Below are 22106 nucleotides of genomic sequence, written 5' to 3' on the forward strand. Positions count from 1 at the left end.
TCACTTTCATGCATTGGAGAAGGAAATGGCAAGCCACTCCAGTGTTCTTGCCTGGAGAATCCTGGGAACGGGGGAGACTGGTGGGCTGCCGTCTATGGGGTGGCACAGAGCTGGACACGACTGAAGCAACTTAGCAGCAGCAGCTGCTTACCAAGAAGCATAACCAAGTGTCTATGTTTTAAGACCAGAGGACAAAAAAACTTGAGAAATTGATCTCTGAGATTGTAAGCCAACAGATTATTTTAAAGTTCTTTTAATTCAGGGTCTTATAAAGGTTATGCCATATTCACCACCAAAATCCTCAGCGGTAAACAAAACTGACTGTAAGTCAAGTTATTCAAAAGTAATTTGCAACTTAATGTATAATTTTATTTAAAATAACAAATTGCCATCTAGCAAAATACAAATCAGGGTTTCTTCACCTTTCTTTTTGAATTAAGTATAAAAGTGTATAAAAGTATAGCATTAAGTTTAATAGGTTTTTTTTTTGAGGGGAAGTATTTTATTTTTGTATTGATACTACTGTCACTCAACTCTGCAGGGAAAAACAGAGAAAAAAGGAATAACAATGGACAAAAATTACTACCTTTAAATGCTCAAAGGTCCAGGTGATGTCTATGCAATAAACCTATTAGGTTTTTAATTTGTACCCTCTCCATCACATTTATGGGGAAAAAGCATGAGTTATACAGCCAAAAAAAGCCTTGGTTGGTTTCTAGTTCCACTTAGTTTCTTCAACTGTAAAGTAGGGATAATATCACCGTTTACACAGGTTTACTAGAAAGATTAAATTAGATAATAAACAAAATACTGAGCATGTACTAAATAAATGTTAGCTCCTTTCTGATTCCCTCTTAGCTGGCTGCCTAGGAACTGTGTGGTCATAGTTCCAGGTGTTGATAGAGAAGTGGCCCTAGTACTAAGGACTTCAATTTCACCATTCTCTTATTCTGTTTTTTCCTAAAATAATTGCAAATTGCTTTGGAGTGTGGACTCTGCAAGTCAAAGAGTCTGAGTTAGAATCCTAACTCAAACAGTTAGTTGCTGTGTGATTTTGAACAAGTTACTTAATCATTTTAAACCTTTTGCAAAATATGGATTATAACACTAGCTATCTCCTAAAGAGTTAACATATACTAAATAAGATAATATAATCAGCATTTAGAAGTGTCTGGCATGTGGTAAACATTGAATAAATATTAAATGAGAACATTATCTCATTCTCCTCACCATCACTACCACCATCATCATCAATCTGCCTCCAACTGTAAAGCATCTGCAACTTTGTTATTGTTTTGTTACTTATTATATTTCATATACTAAAGCTTTGTCATCTACAGAAATATGAGCAGTATGTTTTCATACAGTGACCATTCCTATACTGTTTTTGCCTCTCTTTAATTAAAAACAGAACAGTAAGCAATACATAATGTTCACTGAATGAATCAATGAGTAAACAAATAAATGGAAATAGATGAACAGACGGCAACATAGATGGGCCCTTTTCGACTTTCCTTGCTTTTCCAATAGAAAGTGCTTTTATTGCAAAGACAATGTAACAAGTTAAAAATGTCTCCAAAGACAAATACTGACCCTATCCCAAGAATGGACTGGACTAGTACCATTTGGCTGAAAGTTTAATACAAAGTTTTACAGGGCTATGAAAGTTTCAATTTTCTCCTAGGATTTACTTTCCCACTCCAAAATAACTAACAATTTTCTGAAACCTTCATCATCTATCCCTATTTCACCTTCTCTCTATATTTTTGATATGAAATATGAGCCAAGGATTTAGAAATTTCTTACTGCTTTCACCACTAAATACAAAAATTTACCTAAATACAAAAAAAAATTCCCTACCTTCTCTTTCTTACCCTTGTTGAAAACCTAACACTCAATAAATGCACAAATGTCATCTCTCTGGCTTTCTCAAAATTTTTTCTCTTCCTTTGATTAATCCCCTTTTTCTTCTAAAACAACTTGTCTAGAAGATCATTCATGATGTTATATAAATACAGTAGTATCTTCCATCCTTAAAAAAATTCACCCATAATCACCACCTTCATTTAATAATTGCTCCAATTTTTTCTGTTCTCCCTTAACAGTAAAATCTGAACAGGATCTCTCAGTCCCTTCACTTCTTATTCCATTTTCAACCAATTCCCCATTTTTGACCCATCCTGCTTCTGTATTCATAGAATAGGAAAAAACATTCTCTATCAAGACAGCTTTTATAAGTGACCCTACTGTAGTCAAGTATAATGGTCCTTTCCCTGTTCCACCTTATTGACCCTGATCAGCATTTTACATAGGTGACAGTCCCCATCCTTTGACAAACTACATTCTTCTTTTGACTTCCAAGACAACACATTTTCTTTGTTTTCTACCTGTCTCTCTGCCACTCTTTCTCAGTCACTGTACTGAGTCTTTCTTCTCCATTTGACCTCAGTGGCTCAGGCCTGGGCCCTTTCTCTTCCGTCTATCCATTCTTCCCTAGGTGAGCTCATGCATCCCCATGGCTTCTCACTGAATTCCCTACATAACCTGCAAAGCCCAGTGATCTATTCCCTGAGTCCCTCTCTAAGCTCTTTTTATGAGGTTTCTTTTACTTGTTGTACTTTAACCACACTGTATTCCTTTCAGTTTCCTGAAGAGGTGCTTTCCTGCCTTAGAGACTGTGTCTATAATGTTCACTCTTCCTAAAGCATTCTGCTCCCTGTTTTGATGACTGACTCCACAAATTTCATATATCACCTAAAATGCCACTTTTCAGAGGACTGCCCAGACCTTACTCCCCCTGTCCCTCTTATACAGTATCCCTCCTTGTTAATTTCCTAAATAGGCCTCATCACAATTTGCAATTCTATTTGTTTGCTTTTGGTTATTCCCACTAATCTTTACATGAGAATATGGATCTTAGCATAAACCAGCACCCAGCACAGTGACAGACACTCGGTGTTTACTGAATAAAGTAATTGTCTGGGATTCATTTATTCATTAACAAACATTCACTGAGTGCTTTGTAGGTAGCAGGTACTGCACCAAATGCTGGGGATATAAAAAGAATCATAATCATAAGATCCTTACAGACCAATGAGGGAGAAGGACAAAGATAATACTGTATGATAAGTGCTATGACATGGGTGAGGCTGATTTTTAGCCCTCAGTCTTTTCAATGGAAAACATTTCCTAGCTTCATTAGAACTCAAGATGAAACCAGCGTGCTTGATCCTGTTTCACCACGCCAGAATAGTTAAACTCATGTCAGTGAAAAGATAGGACAGGCAGGTTTTCAGGCAGAGTATGAGGGAAACTAACTTACTATGCAATATTCTATTTAAAGCATCTATTTCTTACTCTTATATCTATTGTTTCCCATTAACATAAGCAAATAGAAAATGGGATTGCCCTGATGGCTCAGTGGTAAAGGATCTGCCTGCCAATGAAGGCACACAGGTTTGATCCCTGGTCCAGGAAGATGCCACGTGCTGCAGAGCAACTAAACCCGTGTGCCACAACTGCTAAGTCTGTGCTCCAGTGCCCAGGAGCTCTACTACTGAGCCCACGTGCCACAACTACTAAAGTCCACGTGCCTAGAGCCCGGGCTCTGCAATAAGAGAAGCCACCACAAGGAGAAGCCCATGCATCACAACTAAAGAGTAGCCCCCACTCACCACAACTAGGAAGAAGCTCTCATAGCAACAAAGACTTAGCAGAGCAAAAAATAAATAAATAAAATTATTTTTAAAAAGAAAACAAACAACCCAATTAAAAGATAGGCAAAAGATTTAAATAGACACTTTACCAAAGAAGATACACAGATGGGAAATAGGTGTAAGAAAAGACGTTCAGTATCATGTCATTAGAGTTGCAAATTAAAACAAAAATGAGATACTACACCTATTAAAACATCTAAAATTTGGGATTTCCCTGCCTGTCTGGCAGTTAGGACTCCAAGCTCTCATTGCCAAGAGCCCAGATTCAATCCCTGGTTGGGGAACTAACATCCCACAAGCCACACATCGTGGCCAAATAAATTAATTAATTAAAATGTCTAAAAATCCAAAACTGACAAGACCAAATGCTGGTGAGGATGTGGAGCAACAAGAATTTTCATTCACTGCTGATGGGAATGCGAAAATGGTACAGCCACTTTGGAAGACAATTTGGCAGTTTTTTATGAAGAGAAGCGCTTCTCTGGTGGCTCAGACAGTAAGGAATCTGCCTGCAATGTTGGAGATCTGGGTTTGACTCCTGGGTCAGAAACATCCCCTGGAAAAGGGAATGGCTACCCACTCCAGTATTCTTGCCTGAAGAATTCCACGGACAGAGGAGCCTGGTGGGCTACAGTCCATGAGGTCGCAAAGAGTCAAACATGTCTGAGCTACTAACACTCATGAAGAGAAACATAGGCTTACCATACCCTCCAGTAATCATGCTCCTATATATTTATACAAATGAAAAACTTACATCTAGTCAAAACCTGCGCACAAATATTTATAATATCTGTACTTATAATTGCCAAAAACTAGATCAACCAAGATGTCTTTCAACAGCTGAATGAATAAACAAACTTGTGGTGTACCCATACAACAGACCACTACAGAGCAATAAAAAGAAAGGAGTTATCATGTCAGAAAAAGACACAGAGGTTCCTTGACTTTGGCCTTTGCAATGATCAAAAAAGTAAAAATAAACAAGTGGGACTACATCAAGCTAGAAAGCTTCTACACAGTAAAGGAAACCATCAACAAAATGAAAAGACAATATGGAAAATGAGAAAATATTTTCAAGTCATGTATCTGATAAGGGGTTAATATTGCAAATGTATAAAGAACTCATATAGTTCAACAGGAGGAAAATACACAATCCAATTAAAAATAGGTAAAAGACATGAACAGACATTTCTCCAAAGAAGACAAAAGAAGGGTCAACATGTATGTGAAAAGATGCCCCCTAATTATCAGGAAAATGCAAATCAAACCACAATGAGATATCAACTCATACCTGTCAGAATGGTTATTATCAAAAAGTTAACAAACGTTGGGAAGGATGTGAAGAGAGCCCTGTGCACTGTTGGTGGGAATGAAAATTGGTGCAGCCACTATAGAAAATTGGTGCAGCCAGTATAGAGGATGCTCAAAAAATTAAAAATACAACTATCGTATGACCCAGCAATTCCACATGTAGGTATTTATCCAAAGAAAACAATATCAATAACTCAAATAGATGCCTGCACCACCATGCTCACTGCAACATTATTTCCAATAGTCAATATATGGAAACAACCTAGGTGTCCATTAATAAATGAATAAAGAAATTTTGGGGGGAGGAGCCAAGACGGCGGAGGAGTAGGACGGGGAGAACACTTTCTCCCCCACAAATTCATCAAAAGAGCATTTAAACGTCGAGTACATTCCACAAAACAACTTATGAATGCCGGCAGAGGACATCAGGCACCCAGAAAAGCAACCCAACTCTTCGAAAGGAGAGAGAAGAAATACAGCTCCACCCACCAGAACACCGACACAAGCTTCCCTAACCAGGAAACCTTGACAAGCCACCTGTACAAACCCACACACAGTGAGGAAACGCCACAATAAAGAGAACTCCACAAACTGACAGAATACAGAAAGGACACCCCAAACTCAGCAATTTAAACAAGATGAAGAGACAGAGGAATACTCAGCAGATAAAGGAACAGGATAAATGCCCACCAAACCAAACAAAAGAGGAAGAGATAGGGAATCTACCTGATAAAGAATTCCGAATAATGATAGTGAAATTGATCCAAAATCTTGAAACTAAAATGGAATCACAGATAAATAGCCTGGAGACAAGGATTGAGAAGATGCAAGAAAGGTTTAACAAGGACCTAGAAGAAATAAAAAAAGAGTCAATATATAATGAATAATGCAATAAATGAAATTAAAAACACTCTGGAGGCAACAAATAGTAGAATAACAGAGGCAGAAGATAGGATTAGTGAATTAGAAGATAGAATGGTAGAAATAAATGAATCAGAGAGGATAAAAGAAAAACAAATTAAAAGAAATGAGGACAATCTCAGAGACCTCCAGGACAATATTAAACGCTACAACATTGAATCATAGGGGTTCCAGAAGAAGAAGACAAAAAGAAAGACCATGAGAAAATACTTGAGGAGATAATAGTGGAAAACTTCCTAAAATGGGGAAGGAAATAATCACCCAAGTCCAAGAAACCCAGAGAGTCCCAAACAGGATAAACCCAAGGAGAAACACCCCAAGACACATATTAATCAAATTAACAAAGATCAAACACAAAGAACAAATATTAAAAGCAGCAAGGGAAAAACAACAAATAACACACAAGGGAATTTCCATAAGGATAACAGCTGATCTTTCAATAGAAACTCTTCAAGCCAGGAGGGAATGGCAAGACATACTTAAAATGATGAAAGAAAATAACCTACAGCCCAGATTATTGTACCCAGCAAGGATCTCATTCAAGTATGAAGGAGAAATCAAAAGCTTTTCAGACAAGCAAAAGCTGAGAGAATTCTGCACCACCAAACCAGCTCTCCAACAAATACTAAAGGATATTCTCTAGATAGGAAACACAAAAACAGTGTATAAACTCGAACCCAAAACAATAAAGTAAATGGCAACGGGATCATACTTATCAGTAATTACCTTAAACGTAAATGGGTTGAATGCCCCAGCCAAAAGACAAAGACTGGCTGAATGGATACAAAAACAAGACCCCTACATATGTTGTCTACAAGAGACCCACCTCAAAACAGGGGACACATACAGACTGAAAGTGAAGGGCTGGAAAAAGATTTTCCATGCAAATAGGGACCAAAAGAAAGCAGGAGTAGCAATACTCATATCAGATAAAATAGACTTTAAAACAAAGGCTGTGAAAAGAGACAAAGAAGGCCACTACATAATGATCAAAGGATCAATCCAAGAAGAAGATATAACAATTATAAATATATATGCACCCAACACGGGAGCACCACAGTACGTAAGACAAATTCTAACAAGTATGAAAGGAGAAATTAACAATAACACAATAATAGTGGGAGACTTTAATACCCCACTTACACCTATGGATAGATCAAATAAACAGAAAATTAACAAGGAAACACAAACTTTAAATGATACAATAGAACAGTTAGACCTAATTGATGTCTATAGGACATTTCATCCCAAAACAATGAATTTCACCTTTTTCTCAAGCGTACATGGAACCTTCTCCAGGATAGATCACATCCTGGGCCATAAAGCTAGCCTTGGTAAATTCAAAAAAATAGAAATCATCCCAAGCATTTTTTCTGACCACAATGCAGTAAGATTAGATCTCAATTACAGGAGAAAAACTATTAAAAATTCCAACATATGGAGGCTGAACAACACGCTGCTAAATAACCAACAAATCACAGAAGAAATCAAAAAAGAAATCAAAATTTGCATAGAAACGAATGAAAATGAAAACACAACAACCCAAAACCTGTGGGACACGGTAAAAGCAGTCCTAAGGGGAAAGTTCATAGCAATACAGGCACACCTCAAGAAACAAGAAAAAAAGTCAAATAAATAACCTAACTCTACACCTAAAGCAACTAGAAAAGGAAGAAAAGAAGAACCCCAGGGTTAGTAGAAGGAAAGAAATCTTAAAAATTAGAGCAGAAATAAATGCAAAAGAAACAAAAGAGACCATAGCAAAAATCAACAAAACCAAAAGCTGGTTCTTTGAAAGGATAAATAAAATTGACAAACCATTAGCCAGACTCATCAAGAAACAAAGGGAGAAAAATCAAATCAACAAAATTAGAAACGAAAATGGAGAGATCACAACAGACAACACAGAAATACAAAGGATCATAAGAGACTACTATCAACAATTATATGCCAATAAAATGGACAACGTGGAAGAAATGGACAAATTCTTAGAAAAGTACAACTTTCCAAAACTCGACCAGGAAGAAATAGAAAATCTTAACAGACCCATCACAAGCATGGAAATTGAAACTGTAATCAAAAATCTTCCAGCAAACAAAAGCCCTGGTCCAGACGGCTTCACAGCTGAATTCTACCAAAAATTTAGAGAAGAGCTGACACCTATCCTGCTCAAACTCTTCCAAAAAATTGCAGAGGAAGGTAAACTTCCAAACTCATTCTATGAGGCCACCATCACCCTAATACCAAAACCTGACAAAGATGCCACAAAAAAAGAAAACTACAGGCCAATATCACTGATGAACATAGATGCAAAAATCCTTAACAAAATTCTAGCAATCAGAATCCAACAACACATTAAAAAGATCATACACCATGATCAAGTGGGCTTTATCCCAGGGATGCAAGGATTCTTCAATATCCGCAAATCAATCAATGTAATACACCACATTAACAAATTGAAAAATAAAAACCATATGATTATCTCAATAGATGCAGAGAAAGCCCTTGACAAAATTCAACATCCATTTATGATAAAAACTCTCCAGAAAGCAGGAATAGAAGGAACATACCTCAACATAATAAAAGCCATATATGACAAACCCACAGCAAACATTATCCTCAATGGTGAAAAATTGAAAGCATTTCCTCTAAAGTCAGGAACAAGACAAGGGTGCCCACTTTCACCATTACTATTCAACATAGTTTTGGAAGTTTTGGCCACAGCAATCAGAGCAGAAAAAGAAATAAAAGGAATCCAAATTGGAAAAGAAGAAGTAAAACTCTCACTATTTGCAGATGACATGATCCTCTACATAGAAAACCCTAAAGATTCCACCAGAAAACTACTAGAAATAATCAATGACTATAGTAAAGTTGCAGGATATAAAATCAACACACAGAAATCCCTTGCATTCCTATACACTAATAATGAGAAAACAGAGAGAGAAATTAAGGAAACAATTCCATTCACCATTGCAACGGAAAGAATAAAATACTTAGGAATATATCTACCTAAAGAAACTAAAGACCTATATATAGAAAACTACAAAACACTGGTGAAAGAAATCAAAGAGGACACTAATAGATGGAAAAATATACCATGTTCATGGATTGGAAGAATCAATATAGTGAAAATGAGTATACTACCCAAAGCAATTTATAGATTCAACGCAATCCCTATCAAGCTACCAACAGTATTCTTCACAGAGCTAGAACAAATAATTTCACAATTTGTATGGAAAAACAAAAAACCTCGAATAGCCAAAGCGATCTTGAGAAAGAAGAATGGAACTGGAGGAATCAACCTACCTGACTTTAGGCTCTACTACAAAGCCACAGTTATCAAGACAGTATGGTACTGGCACAAAGACAGAAATATACATCAATGGAACAAAATAGAAAGCCCAGAGATAAATCCATGCACATATGGACACCTTATCTTTGACAAAGGAGGCAAGAATATACAATGGATTAAAGACAATCTCTTTAACAAGTGGTGCTGGGAAAACTGGTCAACCACTTGTAAAAGAATGAAACTAGACCACTTTCTAACACCATACACAAAAATAAACTCAAAATGGATTAAAGATCTAAACGTAAGACCAGAAACTATAAAACTCCTAGAGGAGAACATAGGCAAAACACTCTCTGACATACATCACAGCAGGATCCTCTATGACCCACCTCCCAGAATATTGGAAATAAAAGCAAAAATAAACAAATGGGACCTAATTAACCTTAAAAGCTTCTGCACATCAAAGGAAACTATTAGCAAGGTGAAAAGACAGCCTTCAGAATGGGAGAAAATAATAGCAAATGAAGCAACTGACAAACAACTAATCTCAAAAATATACAAGCAACTCCTACAGCTCAACTCCAGAAAAATAAACGACCCAATCAAAAAATGGGCCCAAGAACTAAATAGACATTTCTCCAAAGAAGACATACAGATGGCTAACAAACACATGAAAAGATGCTCAACATCACTCATTATCAGAGAAATGCAAATCAAAACCACTATGAGGTACCATTTCACGCCAGTCAGAATGGCTGCGATCCAAAAGTCTACAAATAATAAATGCTGGAGAGCGTGTGGAGAAAAGGGAACCCTCTTACACTGTTGGTGGGAATGCAAACTAGTACAGCCACTATGGAGAACAGTGTGGAGATTCCTTAAAAAACTGGAAATAGAACTGCCTTATGATCCAGCAATCCCACTGCTGGGCATACACACTGAGGAAACCAGAAGGGAAAGAGACACGTGTACCCCAATGTTCATCGCAGCACTGTTTATAATAGCCAGGACATGGAAGCAACCTAGATGTCCATCAGCAGATGAATGGATAAGAAAGCTGTGGTACATATACACAATGGAGTATTACTCAGCCATTAAAAAGAATACATTTGAATCAGTTCTAATGAAGTGGATGAAACTGGAGCCTATTATACAGAGTGAAGTAAGCCAGAAGGAAAAACATAAATACAGTATACTAACGCATATATATGGAATTTAGGAAGATGGTAACAATAACCCGGTGTACCAGACAGCAAAAGAGACACTGATGTATAGAACAGTCTTATGGACTCTGTGGGAGAGGGAGAGGGTGGGAAGATTTGGGAGAATGACATTGAAACATGTAAAATATCATGTAAGAAACGAGTTGCCAGTCCAGGTTCGATACACCATACTGGATGCTTGGGGCTAGTGCACTGGGACGACCCAGAGGGATGGTATGGGGAGGGAGGAGGGAGGAGGGTTCAGGATGGGGAACACATGTATACCTGTGGCGGATTCATTTTGATATTTGGCAAAACTAATACAATTATGTAAAGTTTAAAAATAAAATAAAATTAAAAAAAAAAAAGAAATTTTGGTATGTATTTTTCTATGTATATGTGTACACACACACACACATGATGGACTATTACTCAGCACAAAAAAGAATAAAATCTTTACATTTGCAACAACATGGATGCAACTTGAGGGAATTATGCTAGTGAAATAAGTCAGAGGTACACAAATACTGGATGAGCTTACTTATATGTGGAATCTAAAAACTATCAAAACAAAACAACAAATAATGAGCTCATTAAATCAGAGAAGAGTCTGGTGGTAGTTGCCAAGGTGGCAATATATGTGAAAGAGATGAAGATGCTCAAAAGAAACAAATTTGAAGTTATAAACTACATAAAACATAGGGTGTAGTGCCTGTCATCTTATCTATTGTTAATAATACTATATTGCAAATTTGAAAGTTGCTATGAGTGTAATCTTAAAAGTTCTCATAAGAAAATTTTGTAACTATGTATGGTACAGATGTTAACTGGACTTATTATGGTGATTTCACAATACATACAAATACCTAATCATTATATTGTATACCTGAAAGTAATACATCCTCCTTATATGTCAATTATACTCAATTTTTTAAAAAGTTAGGGAAGAATCTTAAATGTATATTTCTTTTTTTTTTTTTTTTTTTTTTTTTTTTTTTTTCCCCATCCTGAACCCTCCTCCCTCCCAACCTCCCCATACCATAGTCAAAGATGCCAGTTTGAAAGCCAACATAATATATGAATGGCAACCCACTCCAGTGTTCTTGCCTGGAGAACCCCAGGGACAGGGGAGCCTGATGGGCTGCCGTCTATGGGGTCGCACAGAGTCAGACACGACTGAAGCGACTTAGCAGCAGCAGCAGCAACTACTGATAAAAGACATTCTGGAAAAGCAAAAACTACGGAGCCAAGATCAGTAGTTGCCAGGGTTCAAATAAAGTAAGGGAGGGATACATAAGTGGGGCACAAGGGACTTTCAGGGTGATATAACCATTCTATATGATAATAATAAGGTAGATAACTTGCATTTATCAAACCAATAGAACTGTAAAATTCAAGGAGCAAACACTAACAAAAACTGTAGTATGTATTTCTTTTATATGATTATTCTTAATAAAATAATGTATCAATATTGGTTCATTAATTGCAACAAATGTACTACTCTGGTACAAGATATCAATAATGAGGTCCACTTGAGGGGAGGTGTGCCTTTTGCCCAATTTTTCTGCTACAAAAAAAGAAAAGTCTATTCAACAAGCAAGCATCAGTCTTAAAGGATGCATTAGACTGTTTGAACTTAACAAACATCTACAGGACATCCAATCCATAAAAGCAGAAACACATTATTTTCAAGTGCATATGGAAGGTTCTCCAGGACAGATTATATTCCAGGTCACAAAACAAGTCTCAACAAATGTAAGATAGAAATTACTTCAAGCATTTTTCCATATTTTCAAGTGCATATGGAAGGTTCTCCAGGACAGATTATATTCCAGGTCACAAAACAAGTCTCAACAAATGTAAGATAGAAATTACTTCAAGCATTTTTCCAATCATAATTGTATGAAACTAGAAATCAGCTACAGAAAGAAAAATGGGAAAAACATAAACATGTAGAGACTAAACAGCACATTACCATAAAAACCAATGAATCAATGAAGAAATCACAGAGAAAATCAGGAAATACCCTAGACAAATGAAGTGGAAACACAACATTCCAAAATCTTTGAGATGTAGCAACAGCCGTTCTAGGAAGCAAGTTTATGGTGATACAGGCCTACCTCAAGAAGTAAGAAAAACCTCAAACAAACTATAATCTAAAACAATTAGAAAAAGAAGAACAAACAAATCCCAAAGTATCCTGCACTAAAGGTGGGTTCTTTACCACTGAGCCACCAGGGAAGCCCATGACCATAACTAACATCATATTCAATGGTAAAAAGCTAAAAGCTTTTCTTCTAAAATCAGGAACAAGACAAAGGATGCCCACTCTTAATCACTTCTATTTAACATAGTATTGGAAGTCCTAGCCACAGCATTCAGACAAGAAAAAGAAATAAGATGCATCCACACTGAAAAGGAAGAAACAAAACTGTCATTATTAGTAGATGACATGACTCTGTTGCTGCTGCTGCTGCTACTGCACTTCAGTCGTGTCCGACTCTGTGCGAGCCCATAGACGGCAGCCCACCAGGCTCCCCCATCCCTGGGATTCTCCAGGCAAGAACACTGGAGTGAGTTGCCATTTCCTTCTCCAATGCATGAAAGTGAAAAGCGAAAGTGAAGGCGCTCAGCCATGTTTGACTCTTAGCGACCTCATGGACTGCAGCCTACCAGGATCCTCCATCCATGGGATTTTCCAGGCAAGAGTACTGGAGTGGGGTGCCATTGCCTTCTCTGAGATGACATGACTCTACATATAGAAAAACCCTAAAGTCACCACTAAAAAGTTATTAGAATAAATAAGTTTAGTAAAGTTAGAGGATATGAGGTTAATGTACAGAAATCTGTTGCTTTTCTATAAACTAATAATGAACTACCACAGAGAAAAAGCAATAAAACAATCTTGTTTAAAACAGCATCAAAAACAAAAAATATCTAGGATTAACTTACCAAGGAGGTAAAAGACTCTAAAAATGAAACACTGATGAAGGAAATTGAAGATGATATTGAAGAAATGAATTGAAGAAACTGAAGAAATGAATCAGAAGAAGTAATATTGATAAATACTGTACTACCCAAAGCAATCTATAGATTTAATGCCATCCCTATCAAAATAACCATATTTTTCACCAAATTAGAACAACCCTAAAACTTATATGGAACCACAAAAAACTGACTTGCCAAATCAATCTTAAGAAAAATGAACAAAGTTGGGGTGCTAGCTTCAGACTATACTACAAAGTTACAGTCATAAAAACAGCATAGTACTACACTGCTGTGTTTAAAATGGATAGCCAACAAGGACCTATTGCACAGCACATGGAACTCTGCTCAATGTTATGTGGCATCCTGGATGGAAGGAAAGTTTGCAGGAGAATGGACACATGTATATGTATGGCTGAATCCCTTTGCTGTTCACCTGAAACTATCACGACTATCACCATTGTTAATTGGTATACCCCAATACAAAATTAAAAGTTTAAAAAAATAGCACAGTACTGGCACAAAAAAAAGACACACAGATCAACACAGAATAGAGAACCCAGAAATAAACCCATACACTTATATCAATCAACCTATGACAAAGGAAGTAAGAATATACAAAGGAGAAAAGATAGGCTCTTCAATAAGTGGTGCTGGATAACTGGACAGCTACATTTTACAAAATAAAATTAGAATATTTTTTCATATTACTTACAAAAAGAAAATGGATTAAAGACCTAAATGTTAAACTGGAAAGTATAAGACTTCAAGAAAACATAGAGAACACTCTTTAACACAAACTGTATCAATATTTTTTTGGATTTGTCTTCTAAGCCAAAGAAAAAAAAATCAAAAATATATAAATGGCATATAATTAAATTTAAAAGATTTTGTACAGCAAAGAAAACCATCAACAAAGCAAAAAAGCAACCTACAAAATGGGAGAAGACATTTGCAAATTATATGATCAGTAAGGGATTAATATTCAAAATATCTAAAGAGCTCAAACAATTCAGTATCAAAAAAAACAACCAAATTTAAAAATGGGCAGAACACATGAACATGCTTCTAAAGAAGATACACAGATGGCCAAGAGCCACGTGAAAAGATGCTCAACATCACTGATCATCAGGAAAATGCAAAGCAAAACCATAATGGGATATCACCTTCACACCTTTCATGATGGCTATCATCAAGAAGTCTACAAATAATGTCAGCAAGGACATGGAAGGGAACCCTCATAAACTACTGGTGGGAATGTAAGCTGGTATAGCCACTGTGGAAGACAGTATGGAAATCTCTCCAAAAGTTAAGCACAGAACTAACATATTATCCTGCTATCCCAATTCTGGTTATTCAGCCAAAGAATATGAAAATAGTTAACTGAAAAAGATATGGACTCCTATGTTCATCATGACATTATTTACAAGAGCCAAGATATGGAAACAACCTAAATGTTCATCAACAGAAGAATGGACAAAGAATATGTAGGGCACGTGCATGCACGGATGGACACATATGATGCACACGCCCCGCCCCCGACACACACACACTAGAATATCACTCAGCCACTAAGAAGAATGAAATTCTGCCATTTACAACAACATGGATGCACCTTAGAGAGTATTATGCTTAGTGAAAAGAGTTAGAGAAAGACAAAACTCTATATATGAAATCTAAAATATAAAACAAATGAATATGACAAAACAAACAGACTCACAGATAAGGAGAACAAACTAGTGGTTAGCACTGAGGAGAGGGAAGTGGAGGGCAAGATGGGAATAGAGGATTGAGAGGCAGCAATACAAACCACTATGCATAAAATAAATAAGGTACAAGGATGCATTATACAGTACAGAGAAACACAGTCATTATTTTAATAATTTTAAATAGAATATAGGGAATTCCCCGGCAGTCCAGTGGTTAGGACTCTACACTTTCACTGTCAAGGGTGTGGTTTCAATCCATGTTCGAGAACTAAGATCCCACAGTCAGAAAACAAAAAAAGAGTATAATCTATTAAAATACTGAATCACTATGTTGTACATTTGAAACTAATGTAATATTGTAAACCAACTATACTTTAACTTAAGAAACAGGCTATTAATTTCTTAAAGTGGGTATATCCAGGGAGCTGAATTAGGGACTCGGGATTTGTAAAAGTAGGTAGAAGATTGCCATCTTTAAACATATAAATATTACTCTGTTTAAAACAAAAATAGTACCAAGCCTCTTCTTCTCAACTAAAAATGTGTTTTATTTTCAATTTCAAATTTGAAAAATTATTTTAATTCTTCAAAATATTTTTCATTTAAAAATATGCTATAAAGACAAAGATATCAAAATATTATTATATAGTTCTTTTATATATCTTTATAGACAAAATTACTCATAACTACTGTGGAACAGTAATTCAAATTAAAAGTATGGTGTTAAATACTAACTGTAGTTTGCCATTTTATACATAAACATATAAATTATATAAACTTATATTTGTTATATAAATATAAATTTATGTAAAACATAAAATTTTGTGATTACATTTAGAAATGTTCATTATACATGGATCACTTTCATAAATATAAATTTATGTAAAACATAAAATTTGTAATTACATTTAGAAATGTTCATTATACATGGATCACTTTCATAAATATAAATTTATGTAAAACATAAAATTTTGTAATTACATTTAGAAATGTTCTGTATACATTAAATACCTATAATCCCCATTGTGTAGAGGGAGGTACCTTTCTAGAACTATATTAAAAATAATCTAGATCAGTTTTCAATATGCCATTTTGATGTTATACATGTCATCAACCTATCTGCTTTAAACTATATGTGATGATCATTTGTGTGTCAAAGTATTAGTACTATTGGAAATGAAAAAAAAGGAACAGTAATTGCAAAATACAATCCCTAGTATAGCACATTAAGTGGTACTGTAATAAGCAGCATTCCAATCAAACTAAGATGACTTCCAGAAAACACACTTCCAGCACAGCACATTACAAAATGCTTAATGGCATATTTTTCCCACAAAGTGACCTTGGCTAATCAAGTATGTTTAATAATAACTTTACAGAGATAAATCAGTGCTAGCACAAACCTTATCATTTCCTTTTCTTTCTTTTTTAAATACAGAAGTTCACACAAGATTTCAGAGCTGCAAGGAAATAAAATCTATGCAATCCCTTCCTTTTACAGCAGAGAAAACTGAAGTCTAGAGCTATTTCATACCCATTCCAGTGTTCTTTCCATTCTGCCTCTCCTACATTCCTCTTCTGTGGTCTGTCTATTCAAATCACCATCTATCCAAACATAGTAAAAATCCATCAATTTTGAGTTATACTGTTAAAGTCAATTAATGTGGAAAAAGTAGTGAGTAAACTGGAGTGGTATATCTCTCCTCATACTATGACCTGGCACCCACATTATTCTTTTCTTAATTTGTAGTCCAAGACCTAATAGTGAAGTAAAACCTAAAATCCTGCTATCTTTGCTATACTCTCCCATCCACTGACAGCACCAATCACTTAGCATTTTTGTCTTCCTTTCAAATTCCCAGTCCTTTCAGTTCAGTTCAGTCGCTCAGTCGTGTCCGACTCTTTGCGAACCCATGAATCGCAGCACGCCAGGCCTCCCTGTCCATCACCAACTCCTGGAGTTCACTCAGACTCACGTCCATCGAGTCAGTGATGCCATCCAGCCATCTCATCCTCTGTTATCCCCTTCTCCTCCTGCCCCCAATCCCTCCCAGCATCACAGTCTTTTCCAATGAGTCAACTCTTCGCATGAGGTGGCCAAAGTACTGGAGTTTCAGTTGTAGCATCATTCCTTCCAAAGAAATCCCAGGGCTGATCTCCTTCACAATGGACTGGTTGGATCTCCTTGCAGGCCAAGGGACTCTCAAGAGTCTTCTCCAACACCACAGTTCAAAAGCATCAATTCTTCGGCGCTCAGCCTTCTTCACAGTCCAACTCTCACATCCACACATGACCACAGGAAAAACCATAGCCTTGACTAGACGGACCTTTGTTGGCAAAGTAAAGTCTCTGCTTTTGAATATGCTATCTAGGTTGGACATAACTTTCCTTCCAAGGAGTAAGCGTCTTTTAATTTCATGGCTGCAGTCACCATCTGCAGTGATTTTGGAGCCCCAAAAAATAAAGTCTGACACTGTTTCCACCAGTCCTTTACCACTATCCAAAACTGATGTTCACCCAAGGACAATCACTTAGATTTCTAGTAAGCAATCCAAATACTGATAAATTTTGCTACTATGTCCTGTGTGGTAAAAAGAGCAAGGGGCTTTGGAACTGAAAAAATCTGTGTTGAAATCCATGCACTCTTGCTTATAAACTTTACTTTCTGAGGCACTTTTCTCCTCTTTAACTGTATCTCAGAGAACTATGCTTAGTTTAGACCAGATAAGCCTAGTATATAGTAGAAGTGTTAAAAAAAAAAAATGCTATTCTCAACTTGCACACTGTTCTAAACAAATACACAGTATCTACATTGTGAGTATCAGTTCAAGAACTTTTAAAGGCTATTTTCAGGTCTATTTTAGTAGATAGAACAGTCATTAACCAGCTGCTGCTGCTGCTAAATCACTTCAGTAGTGTCCGACTCTGTGCGACCCCATAGACGGCAGCCCACCAGGCTTCCCCGTCCCTGGCATTCTCCAGGCAACAATACTGGAGTGGATGGCCATTTCCTTCTCCAGTGCATGAAAGTGAAAAGTGAAAATAAAGTCTCTCAGTCATGTCCGACTCCTAGAGACCCCATGGACTGCAGCCTACCAGGCTCCTCCATCCATGGGATTCTCCAGGCAGCTAGCATCTCGTAAATAACAACGAGCCACATCACTGATGGTAATGGATAAAGTGTGATAAAACCTTGTGAATGACCAAATAAAAGAAAAAACTTTTTCTTTTAGAAATTCTTTTCCACTTTCAAAAAACTCTTTCCTGTACTCTTAAACTCAATAGTTTCCTTTAGGCCTTTCAAGTCAAATAATCAAATAAAAGGGGTCAAAATATTTATGGCAAATGGAAACATGACAGAGGATGAATAACCATGATCTACTAGATTCAGTGTTTTCCATAGGAAATAAACATAGGTATATAATAACAATGATCATTTGAACTTAAAGGGCTAAGTTCATTAGATTAACAATGATCATTAGAACTTTTCAAGGAAGAAATTCTCTGTACTCTTTTTTTTTTTTTGGTCTCGCTGCACAGCTCTCAGGATCTTAGTTTCCCAACCAGAGATTGAACCTGGGGCCACAGCAGTGAAAGCCCCAAGTCCTAACCACTGGACCAGCAAGAAACTCTCTTCTGTATACTTTCTATTCTGTAATTTATCACTTATCATACAGGAAAAGTAAAGATTACGCTGCTATATGGAACAATTATATGAATTAATATTGCATGAAATCATAAAACAAAACCCATTTGCTAAGCATTTTAGAGCATGACATAGTTTTCCAATTAACAATGAAGACAAGAATGGAATCCAGGTGTTTTGATGTCCACTGTAACAATATAGAAATAAACTGCAATATTTTAATACCTTCCTAAATTCAATATAATTATATTCTTCTTAATGACAATATATCAAGATAAATGTAACAATATCTGTAATACTACTCATCAAGAGCTGAATATATGCCCTAAGCTTTGCTAAACAATTTCCCACAATTTTCTATTAACTCCTTCTATATTCAAGTGTATTTTTATCACAGCCTATTTGTCTGTAAAATGATTTCCCTTTTCCTATTGCTAATTCTCCACCTGTGCTCTGCTGTGATCCCATTCTCTTCACATACTTTAGAATTTTGATCCATAAATTATATCCACTTTCTTATCTCCTTCTCCAAATAGTCATTTTATCTTTTAGCAGGGGGCAGAAGTGGGGTACGGTATGCTCACAGGGCAGCATGCGGGATTAGCACGAGGGATCTTAGTTCCTCCACCAGGGGTGGAGCCTAAGACCCCTGCAGCAGAAACACAGAGGACTCTTAACCACTGGACCACCAGAGAAGGCCCAAATGGTTGCTTTTTGTATTACAATTTTCCTGACTCCTCCTTCCATTCTTGGAAAAATTAAGCTCCCCTATCTTACTGTTTCTAAAGCATTTTGTTCATACTGCTATTATAAATGAGGAGACATGTTAGGAGAAGCAGTTATGATGGAAGGAAAGAGTCCTAGCTTTTCCTCCAAAGGTGGCTCTACCACTTTCAAGCTGTGTGACCTTGGATATATTCCTTGACCTCTCTGAGCCTCTAATACTTGATCTGTTAAGTAGGAAAAAATTAACCACCCATTCTACAAGACAAGAATGAATATAAAACACACAAAACTGCCTCTTAAAATACTGTATTATAAATTGTATGTGATGGTCCAATTTTCTACTCAGATCAGCAGTTCACTATTTTTTTTTAGGATTTTTGCAAAACTACAGGAAATCCAGATACTCCTCACTCACTGAAATCAATCCTTTTGATTATAAACTCTATGGGGTCATACATTCTATCTCCGAATCTCCAGCACTTAGCCCAGAAACTTTCATACAGTAGATGCTTAATATATGCTTGTTACAGTAAGGAAAACTTATTGCCTATAGATATTAAGTTTAAAAAAGTATTGGAAATTACTAGATAGTAGAAATATTAGAATGGTACAAACTAAACTTCTTTTTTCGACAGTAAACACTATTTTACAAAATCACATTGCTTAGGGTATTTTTCCAGCTATCTTCCAAGTATCATTTGATTAATTTACTGTCTAGAAAAACTATACCCACATTTATAGCCCCTTTGCTTCTGAGACGCTCAAGGATTTTTACAGACATTATCTCAATAATCCTCAGAATATCCCTGAGGAAAATGAAGATGGAAAGAAAAAAAGATGGAATATGAATCCATAATCCATATGAATGATAAATTTATAAATTCTACAAATTCCACTCAGCAAAAATTCCACATAATTTTTCAGCTTATGTGCATTTTTACGCCAGCATTTTCTTTCTGAATCCACCTAAGTTACCTATTTAGTCATTATATCTGAATATGTTAGCCTGGAACAAAAGCATTTTTATTATTTGCTTAAGAAAGCAAAATTTTCACAAAGTGTTATACACAGTAAGCAAAACACAGAACAGAAACAAAAAAAATGATGCCTCTAATCCCCTAACAGAAAACTAACTATTCAGGCTACTGACCACAGGTTTACTTCAGATTGCGAAATATTTAGGAATCAGACACATTATTTTCTTCAAATTTTAATAATCAGATACTAACAGACCAGTCACAATTTTAACAACTTTCTGCTCCCCATTATTTGGTTCATTTGTTCTATGACTTTATAGTAGCCCTTGTTGAATGTCCATCCAAGAACCATTCTTCCCCTTTTCCTTTGCCATTGTACTAGATATTCCGGAACCTTCTGTACACATATTTTTGTCTTTCCCCCCTATATAACTATGACTCAAAAAAGAGTTGAAGGCTATTGATCCTTGTGACATTATAAGGAAAATTGATATTCCTTAGTTCTCTCAAAATTCTGTTAGCTAGTAATATATATTATATACTAGGTTTTTTTAAGTGAGAACTATAAACAAGGAGGAAATGGGATTTTGTATTTTTTAATATTCTTTTCATTATCTGAGCTTTCTGGAGCTAATGCTGCCATACTGGCTCAGCCCCAGGAGGTGAATCACGATTGATCTTTGCCAATCCTGGCAATTCTGTTCCCTGTTGTCAGTCATTGGTCTAAATTGGGCCTGTGGTCTAGAAGTGGCCAATAAATTGAAAGAAGTTGCTGGGGTTTCTTTCCTTCCTGATGAGAGGGTGGCAAGAGAAATAGGCTTTATTGCCACTGAACAGCTTCTCTGTACTTAGGAAGTCGTCAGGTTGGACTTGATGCTTAAAGCTGTGCCACATTATATTGAGACCATGAAGGGAAGACCAAGAGAACTTCAGTAACCCTGACTACATCCAGACACAGCAGAGTCTCTATTTTCAGACTTCTTGTTATGTGAAATAAATGTTATTTTTGTTTGAGTCACTGAGAGCCAGATAGTCTGTCCCTTGAAGTTGACGGCAATCTAATTAATTCAGACAGACCAGTAAATCAGGCAAGAAGAGAAACAGAGGTCATTTACTGAGCACTTACTACTACATGTAATTTCATTTAATCTTCAGAGCAGCCCAGTGAAAGTTATCTTTTGGTTTGTTTTCTTATGATAAACTTGGCACATGGCACTAGTGGTAAAGAACCTGCTGCCAATACAGGAGATGTAAGAGACATGGGTTTGATCCGTGGGTTGGGAAGATCCCCTGGAGAAGGAAATGGCAACGCACTCCAGTATTCTTGCCTGGAGAATCCTATGGATAGAGGAGACTGGCAGGCTACAGTCCACAGGCTCACACAGAGTCAGACACAACGAAAGTAGCTTAGCATGCACGCAAAGCTTAACAAAGTTATATAGTTAACAGTAATAAAGCTGAAGTTCAAATCCAGACCTGACACCAAACCTTACATTCCTTTAAAAAATACAAAATCCTATTTCCTCCTTGTTTATAGTTCTTGCTTAAGGAAATACTAGTATATTGTCACTAGTGTCACTAGCTAACAGAATTTTGGGAGAACTAAGGAATATCATTA

At 36.4% G+C, this 22106-nt stretch overlaps 1 protein-coding gene across 4 annotated transcripts in view; it reads right to left on the reverse strand.

Annotated features, from left to right (window-relative positions):
• ZFYVE9 (zinc finger FYVE-type containing 9) overlaps positions 1 to 22106 on the reverse strand; it is a 117996-nt gene that overhangs the window by 71443 nt on the left and 24447 nt on the right. The gene's annotated exons all lie outside the window — the stretch shown is intronic.

The sequence above is a fragment of the Bos mutus genome, chromosome 3 (assembly GCF_027580195.1).
Source record: "Bos mutus isolate GX-2022 chromosome 3, NWIPB_WYAK_1.1, whole genome shotgun sequence".
NCBI lineage: Eukaryota > Metazoa > Chordata > Mammalia > Artiodactyla > Bovidae > Bos > Bos mutus.